Below are 10,219 nucleotides of genomic sequence, written 5' to 3'. Positions count from 1 at the left end.
TAAAAAATCATTGCTAAAGCCTTAGCCAGGAGAATGGATTGAGTGCTCTCATATCTAATACACGAAGACCAAAATGGCTTCATGAAAAAGCGTTAAGGTTTTCACAATGTGAAGAGAGTACTAAAAATAGTGCACATGTGTGGAGGGTCCCCTGATACAGGCATCTCACTTGATGCATAGAAGGCATTCGATAAAGTTGAGTGGTCTTATTTATTTGAAGTGTTTAAAAGAGATTTGGGTTTGGTAACTACTTCTGTAAATGGATTGAGATATTATATACCGACCTCACTGCAGAAGTTGCCATTTAGAACTTGATTTCACAATCTTTAAAGCTTTTTTTCTGGGTATGATACAAGGATGTCTGGCCAGTCCAGGACTCTTTATTTTAGCTACAGAACCCTTTGCCATTGCAGTAAGGGCCTGTCATGATAAATAATGTCCCCCGGCCAAAAAGTGTCCCCTCTGCATCACAATGGGATTTGATTATCTATTAGCATTGCTATGTAAACTGTGTGATGTCCTAATGATTAGAATTTTGGAGATCATTACAGCCTAAATGACATTCTTATCATCATCGCTATGCAAACAAGGCTGATTTCTGTGACAATTTGCTGTTTAAACAAGAAAATCTGCAGCATACCACCCTACATCCTGATGCTGCCTTTCTTCTGAAGCTAAGCAGGGTTGGTCCTGTTTGGTTCCTGGATGGGACACAAGATGCTGCTGGAAGTTTTGTTGGGGGGCCAGTAGGAGGCACGACTTCCTCTGGTCTAAAATAATATCCCAATGCACCAGTGCAATGTTTGGGGACATTGCCATGTGTAGGGTTCCATCTTTTGGATTGGATGTTAAACAGGTGTCCTGACTCTCTGTGGTCACTAAAGATCCTACAGCACGTATTGTAAGAGTAGGGGTGATAACCCTGTGGCCCTGGCCAAATTCCCAATCTGGCCCTCATACCATAATGGCCACCTAATCAACCCCAGTTTCCAATTGGCTCATGAGTTCCCCAGGTCGTTGCTGTAAATGAGAATGTGTTCTCAGTCAACTTACCTGGTAAAATAAGGGTTAAGAAAAAACATTTAATCCATGTATTAAATGTAGCGAAAATGGCAAACCAAAAGTGTAATCTGCTTGACACATTAAAGTTACTTACCTTACAGATCATGAAGTCAGCTAATTTCTGCTCTATTCATAAGCAAATCTGTTTGATTCATACACCGGCTGTCATGTTCTTATTTTAACGTACCCTTTCCTTATCTACACTGAAATAATATAAACTCAGCAAAAAAGAAACGTCCCTTTTTCAGGACCATGTCTTTCAAAGATAATTCGTAAAAATCCAAATAACTTCACAGATCTTCATTGTAAAGGGTTTAAAACACTGTTTCCCATGCCTGTTCAATGAACCGTAAACAATTTTAATGAACATGCACATGTGGAACGGTCATTAAGACAATAACAGCTTACAGATGTTAGGCAATTAAGGTCACAGTTATGAAAACTTAGGACACCAAAGAGGTCTTTCTACTGACTGTGAATAACACCGAAAGAAAGATCCCCAGGGTCCCTGCTCATCTGCGTGAACGTGCCTTAGGCATGCTGCAAGGAGGCATGAGGACTGCAGATGTGGACAGGGCAATAAATTGCAATGTCCGTACTGTGAGACGCCTAAGACAGGACTACAGGGAGACAGGACGGACAGCCTCCAGTCCAGGCTGAGAGGGGCTGGACTGAGGGTTTGTAGGCCTGTTGTAAGGCAGGACCTCACCAGACATCATTGGAACAGGACCAGACAGGACTGGCAGAAAGTGCTCTTCACTGACAAGTCGCGGTTTTGTCTCACCAGGGGTGATGGTTGAATTTGCGTTTATTGTCGAAGGAATGCACAAGACACACAGGCCTGTACTCTGGAGTGGATCAATTTGGAGGTGGAGGGTCGGTCATGGTCTGGGGCTGTGTGTCACAACATCATCGAACTGAGCTTGTTGTCATTGCAGGAAATCTCAATGCTGTGCGTTACAGGGAAGACATCCTCCTCCCTCATGTGGTATCCTTCCTGCAGGCTCATCCCTACATGACCATCCAGCATGACAATGCCACCAGCCATACTGCTTGGTCTGTGCGTGATTTCTTGCAGACAGGAATGTCAGTGTTCTGCCATGGCCTGTGAAGAGCCCGGATCTCATGCCTGGGACCTGTTGGATCGGAGGGTGAGGGCTAGGATCATTCCCTCCAGAAATGTCCAGGAACTTGCAGGTGCCTTGGTAGAAGAGTTGAGTAACTTCTCACAGCAAGAACTAGCAAATCTGGTGCAGTCCATGAGGAGGAGATACACTGAGGTATTTAATGCAGCTGGTGGCCACACCAGCTCCTGACTGTTGCTGTTACATTTTGACACCCCCCCCCCGCCTTTGTTTTGGGACACATTATTACATTCCTGCTAGTCACATGTCTGTGGAACTTGTTCAGTTTATGTCTCAGTTGTTGAATCTTGATATGATTGTACAAATATTTACACATGTTAGGTTTTCTGAATATAAACGCAGTTGACAGTGAGAGGATGTTTCTTATCATATAATTTTCTTCTATCTCGCATACCTCATTAGTGCAACCTCATGGTTGAATATATATGTATCTATTGTAGGTCCTAGGATACAACAATGAATAATGTAGAACAAATAAATACCATCAAAGGATACCTTACAAATTACAATAATGAACACCTTGTGAAACAGCTGTGAAAACCAACCTGGCAATATTTAATATTACATAAACGTTAATATGTTTTGGTGAAGTTGTGTCGTCAATTTATTTTCACAGATTATATTTTTTTACACTCACTAGTTATTTTCTGAGATTATTTATATTCACCTTAATAGATTGTGACCCCAGATAGGAGCAAAAGAGCAGTGAGGTTTCATCCTTCTTCCAAACCAAATAATTTGCCCCGATGTAGTTGCACTAGGTCCCGTTCCTGATTATGATTCTGTTTCTCCTGCCCCTTGTTGATGTTCAGTCTCACCTTGATTGATAACAGGAATAAATGCAATTATATTTCATATTACAAATACATTGCTTACATATCTCTTGGAGGGCCAGAAAATAAATTAACAGCAGACAATTATTTTTACCTGGTCAAAAACCTCACTTTCACCACAATACAGATGCACAATTGAGAGCATCCTGTCAGGCTGTATGGCAACTGCACAGGAGTGATGGTTGCTGATAATAGGCCGCTGTACTCCTATGTAGATATTCCATTAGAAATCTGCCGTTTCCAGCTACAATAGTCATTTACAACATCAACAATGTCTACACTGTATTTCTGATCAAATTGAAAATATTTTAAGTTACCATTTTTTTGGCTTTTCTTCAAAAACAAGGACATTTCTAATTGACCCAAAACTTTTGAACGGTAGTGTATTTCCTGTATTCTATTCTATCTTAGTCTGTGCTGCGCTGACATTGCTCTTAAAAATATTCATACATATTAATTCCTTTCCTCTACTTCGATTTTTGTGTATTGAGTGTATTGTTGTGAAATTGTTAGATATTACTTGTAAGATATTACTGAACTGTTGGAGCTAGAAACACAAGCATTTCGCTAAACTTACAATAACATCTGCTAAACACGTGTACGTGACCAATACAATTTGATCTGATTTGATCAGCTGGGGTTTCAGTGATCTGAAAGTACATTATACAAAAATAGCAATAGACAAACAACAACACTAGGTCAATCACAAATTTGAAAGACTACACTATATGCAAAAACTGTATATACAATTGCATTGTTTACCTCAGTCAACAGCTGCGGCTCCCGTCCAGAATGGTGGAGGCCTGGATGCGGTTGGTGCGTGCAAAGAGAATTACCTCCAGGTTTTTCTCCCACCCTTCCTGGTACCAATCAAGGGACTTGCCCATGGCAGTCCTGAGGGTCTGGTTGGTCCATTCACTAAACTTAGAGGAGGGGGTAGGAAAGTGATATCTATTGACAATGTAAGATATTGAAATATGTCTGATTATGTACCATGGAAAAAACAAAAACAAATTGTAACAAATAAATAAAACACACCAGAAAATAACTTATAACATCCGTACCTTGTTCCGGCGTTCATGACCTCAGTCACTCAAGATAACCTCAGGAGAACCGTGGGTGTTAAAGATGTCCATTATCGCCTTGGAAGTGGCCTCTCCAGTCTCGTCCTTGATTGGTATCATACAAAATGAAAATCTATTTTTGTTCCAATCACCCTGTTTAATGGGTTACAGAAGGGAATTTAGAGTTAAGCACGCACTCTTCATTTACTGACATTAATGCGTATTGTCTCCACCCACTTGGTAAAGTGATCGGTCATAGTCAGACTCCAGCTGTTGCCTTACCTGGAGTCCGATGAGGTTCACCCCTAACATTTAAATCGGTCAGATGAGGTTCACCCCTAACATTTAAACCGGTCAGATGAGGTTCACCCCTAACATTTAAACCTGTCAGATGAGGTTCACTCCTAACATTTAAAGTGTTAGAGAGAACATTTATTTTTTTCTACCCCTTATTTGTTTCATACAGTATGCAGATTTTCATATAAGGTTTTTGCCAGACACACACACATTCTATAATATTGAACCCTGCTGAGGTCAAATCAAACAACCATTACAAAACAATTTATCTGGACAAAATTTGAATTGGGACACTTACCGTTCATGTGCCATGGTGAAACAACTTTGATGGGCTTCATCTCCGGTGCCACAGTCTTTGCCCTCTCAAACTTCTGTCAGGCTAGACAGTGTACTACTTTAAGAAAAAAAGATAAACAAAAGGTTATTTCACTTGCCCAGCTGTCCATCTCCTTGACAATTCCCTGTCGCGTAGGTTGATTTTGGCAATCATGCTCTTCACTCCAAAATGGCCAGCATGCATCTCGGTCAGCACGGCCTCCTCCTTAGTAAAAATCACCCTCCTGTGTGGCTGGCCATCCTTCCCCCGTAGGTACATATGATTGCCTAACAAGTTGAAAGATAAGAGTTGCTGAAATACTCTAGTCTAAGTACATTTGCACTGCTGTCTTTCTCTCTCTGTTTCTTTCTCTCCATCTCTGTCTGTCTTCCACTCTCTTCCCACCTCTCTCTCCCTCTCTCACTTTTATCCTTTCTCTGAATGTTGCGCCTCTTGTCAAGATCAGTGGTGCCTTCATAGTACTCCGCCTCGTTGGAAAGATAAAATAAAATCTCCTCGAGGGATGCCGTTGAAGTGCAAGCTACAACAACAGTTACAGTAGCTAGCTAGCTAACATTAGATAAATAAAACTATCTGGCTAGCTGACTAGGCAGGCTGAGATAAATAAGTACAATAGCTAGCAATGTCAATCTAAAAACAGCTTAAATTATTTCTTCCTATTTAACAATATTTTCTTATATGAAGACAAATATATGATAAATAAAGAGTGTTCTCTTTCCAGTCTTTTCGGGTATTCTGAACAGCAGGTAGTCAGCAGGTTGTCACTGTCAAAAATACCATCCTTGGAGACAAATTCTGAGGTAATTATTTTGCGCAGACTGCGCGAGCGTTTTTGAGGTGAAATAGAACTACAACTGCCGTGTCCTCCCTCCATCCTTCACAACCTCTACGCGGTAAAAAGAGAGCCAAGCAACCAGCACAACAATGGACGCTCATTATGTAATCCAGTCAAAATTTTGCAGGTTTTAGCAACAGCCCTAGCAACAAAAGGTAGAATTCGAATCCAATTGTGACTTTTTGGAATGAAAGGCCCACCTGTCAATTAGTGGAATTAAAACATCATATTTTGAACATCAAGTGGCCCTGTATTTGTATTTGTATTTATTATGGATCCTCATTAGCTGCTGCCAAAGCAGCAGCTACTCTTCCTGCGGTCCAGCAAAATGAAGGCAGTTTATACCATTTTAAAAACATTGCAATACATTCACAGATTTCACAACACACTGTGTGCCCTCAGGCCCCTACTCCACCATTACCACATATCTACAGTACTAAATCCATGTACAGTGGGGAGAACAAGTATTTGATACACTGCCAATTTTGCAGGTTTTCCTACTTACAAAGCATGTAGAGGTCTGTAATTTGTATCATAGGTACACTTCAACTCTGAGAGACGGAATCTAAAGCAAAAATCCAGAAAATCACATTGTATGATTTGTAAGTAATTAATTTGTATTTAATTGCATGACAGTAAGTATTTGATCACCTACCAACCAGTAAGAATTCCGGCTCTCACAGACCTGTTAGTTTTTCTTTAAGAAGCCCTCCTGTTCTCCACTCACTACCTGTATTAACTGCACCTGTTTGAACTCGTTACCTGTATAAAAGACACCTGTCCACACACTCAATCAAACAGACTCCAACCTCTCCACAATGGCCAAGACCAGAGAGCTGTGTAAGGACATCAGGGATAAACAAATTGTAGACCGGCACAAGGCTGGGATGGGCTACAGGACAATAGGCAAGCGGCTTGGTGAGAAGGCAACAACTGTTGGCGCAATTATTAGAAAATGGAAGAAGTTCAATATGACGGTCAATCACCCTCAGCCTGGGGCTCCATGCAAGATCTCACCTCGTGGGGCATCAATGATCATGAGGAAGGTGAGGGATCAGCCCAGAACTACACGGCAGGACCTGAAGAGAGCTGGGACCACAGACTCAAAGAAAACAATTAGTAACACACTACGCCGTCATGGATTAAAATCCTGCAGCGCACGCAAGGTCCCCCTGCTCAAGCCAGCGCATGTCCAGGCCCGTCTGAAGTTTGCCAATGACCATGACTCTATGTAGTACTGTGTGCCTCCCATAGTCTGTTCTGGGGGACTGTGAAGAGGGTACTGTGAAGAGAATTCTTGTGGGGTATGCATGGGTAGTATGTCAGTAGTTTAGACAGACAGCTCGTTGCATTCAACATGTCAATACCTCTCAGCAAAAAAAGTAGCGATGAAGTCTATCTCTGCTCCTCTTTCAGCCAGGAGAGATTGACATGCATATTATTAATATTAGCTCTCTGTGTACATCTAAGGGCCAGCCATCCTGCCCTGTTCTGAGCCAATTGCAATTTTCCTAAGTACTTTTTTGTGGCACCTGAGAACACAACTGAACAGTAGTCAAAGTGCGACAAAATTAGGGCCTGTAGGACCTGCCTTGTTGATAAGAAGGCAGAGCATCGCTTTATTATAGACAGACTTCTCCCCATCTTAGCTACTACTGCATCAACATGTTTTGACCATGACAGTTTACATTCCAGGGTTACTCCAAGCAGTTTAGTCATCTCAACTTGCTCAATTGTCACATAATTTCTTACAATATTTAGTTGAGGTTAAGGGTTTAGTGAGTGTTTTGTTCCAAATACAATGCTTTTAGTTTTAGAAATATTTAGGGCTAACTTTTCCTTTCCACCCACTCTGAAACTAACTGCAGCTCTTTGTTGAGTGTTGCAGTCATTTCAGTCACTGTAGTAGCTGCCTAAACAGCTACCCTGGGGAATTCCTGATTTTAACTGGATTATATTTGAGAGGCTTCCATTAAAGAACACCCTCTGTGTTTTGTTAGACAAGTAACTCTTTATCCACATTATATCAGGGGGTGTAAAGCCATAACATACGTTTTTCCAGCAGTAGACTATGATCGATAATGTCAAAAGCTGCACTGAAGTCTAAGACAGCTCCCACAATCTTTTTATCATCAATTTCTCTCAGCCAATCATCAGTCATTTGTGTAAGTGCTGTGCTTGTTGTGTGTCCTTCCCTATAAGCGTGCTGAGATCTAAATATTTCTATCTCTTCCATCTCCAATTTAATTAATAACTTTGGTCAGTTTTCTGGGTTTAAAGTGAATACAACCAAATATCTTCAACAAGCAAGAGAGACTGAATCATGTTGTACAGCAAACATTTGTGAATACAGAACAAGGTTTCACATGTCTTGCTCTTAAAATCACACCAGAAATGATCTCCTTAAATTCAACAAATGATGAACCCATGGTAATGAGTAACAGAATCCATCAACAGATGGACATCATTGCCTATATCTATTATTGGTAGAATAAATATTATTAGGATGAATATTCTGCCCAAATTACTCTATTTTAATCAATTCCTCTGACTCCACCACCTTTATTTTCCCCAAAGATCAGAAATATACTCTCAGATTTGATATGGGGCAACAGAAAACCAAGGCTTAGACTTTCTCTTCTTTATTTATCCTATGACAAAGGGGGTTGCAACTTCCAAACCTACAGTGATATTGCTGGACTGTTCTCCAAGAAATCATACTTACCTTGGCTGCAGACTGAAATGTTGTCCACAAAAGGCTTAATTGGATGGATATGTGTACTCTGCTCCCTTAAAGAAACAAAAGAAGAATACTACTAATCCCTTTGTTAACACCCTATCTTCACGCACCACATTTCCGTTTTTTAAACAACTTTTTTTTTTTCATTTCAATTCACCAATTTGGAATTACAGGTTGTAAATGCAACAAAATAGGAAAAACGTCAGGAGGGATAAATACTTTTGCAAGGAACTGTACAAGCAAGATGTTGAATGGCTCTCTCTGGATGTCAATTCCCCCTCACTTGGTCATTGTTTAAAATAATTAACCTCTGTCACGTTCTGACCTTAGTTCTTTTGTTATGTCTTTGTTTAAGTATGGTCAGGGCGTGAGTTGGGTGGGTTGTCTATGTTCCTTTTTCCATGTTTTGGGATTTCTGTGTTTGGCCTGGTATGGTTCTCAATCAGAGGCAGCTGTCAATCGTTGTCCCTGATTGAGAACCATACTTAGGTAGCCTGGTTTCACTTTTGAGTTGTGGGTGATTGTTTCCTGTGTCTGTCCTATACAGGACTGTTTCGATTTTCGTTTGTGAATTCACAGTGTTATTTTTGTAGTGGTCAGTTTTATATATTAAAATGGACACTTACCACGCTGCACATTGGTCCGACATCTCTTACTCCTCGTCAGAAGAAGAGGAGAGTTGTTACAACGTCAAGCCTGGCTCTTGAAAAATGTACTTATATAGTGAGAAAGAAAGCTCCATGATATTTGGGATATGTTTTTTTATTTATACAAACAGTTAATATTGTAGAAGCATTGGAACTGTAAATCTGTGTATTCTCAATTTTTGTATGTTAATATTGGTTATAGTTGAATCGTAATCTGTATTATCTGCAATTGCATATTATAATTCTTATTTATTTTTAATATTTGGAATGTGAGGGCTTTTTTGTTGTTGTTGTTAATGTTTGACCACCTTTACTCCACACATACAGACGTGTACAAAGTTCTCCCTTGCCCTCCATTTGGCAAATCTGACCATAATTCTAACTTCCTGATTCCTTATTATAGGCAATAACTCAAGGAGGAAGTACCAGTGACTCGCTCAATGCAGAAGTGTTCTGATGACGTGGATGCTAAGCTACAGGACTGTTTTGCTTGCACAGACTGGAATATGTTCCGTGATTTATCCCTTAGCATTGAGGTGTATACCACATCAGTCAACGGCTTCATCAATAAGTGCATCAACGACTTCGTCCCTACAGTGACTGTCTGACATATCCCAACCAGAAGGCATGGATTACAGGCAAATTCCACACTGAGCTAAAGGCTAGAGCAGCCACTTTCAAGGAGCAGGACACTAATCCTGCTCTGCTTTCCGATGAACCATTAAACAGGCAAAGCGTCAATACATGAATAAGACTGAATCTTACTACACCGGCTCTGACTCTCGTTGGATGTGGCAGGGCTTGCAAACTATTATGGATTACAAAAGGGAAAACCCAGCCGCGAGCTTCCCAGTGATGCGAGCCTACCCGATGAGCTAAATGCCTTTTATGCTCGCTTCAAGGCAAGCAACACTGATTCATTCATGAGAGCACCAGGTGTTCCGGATGACTGTGTGATCACGCTACCCGAAGCTGATGTGAGTAAGATCTTTAAACATTCAACATTCACAAAGTCGCAGGGTCAGAAGGATTACCAAGATGCTTACTCAGAGCATGCGCTAACCAACTGGCAAGTGTCATCACTGACATTTTCAACTACTCCCTGACCGAGTCTGTAATTCCTACATGTTTCAAGCATACCACCATATTCCATGTGCCCAAGAACACCAAGGTAACCTGCCTAAATGACTACTGCCCAGTAGAACTCACGTCTGTAGCCATGAAGTGCTTTGAAAGGCTGGTCATAGCTCACAGCAATA

Source organism: Oncorhynchus masou, chromosome 22 (assembly GCF_036934945.1).
Source record: "Oncorhynchus masou masou isolate Uvic2021 chromosome 22, UVic_Omas_1.1, whole genome shotgun sequence".
Taxonomy (NCBI): domain Eukaryota; kingdom Metazoa; phylum Chordata; class Actinopteri; order Salmoniformes; family Salmonidae; genus Oncorhynchus; species Oncorhynchus masou.
The sequence above is the reverse complement of the archived record's forward strand: the minus strand, read 5'-3'. Positions refer to the sequence as shown.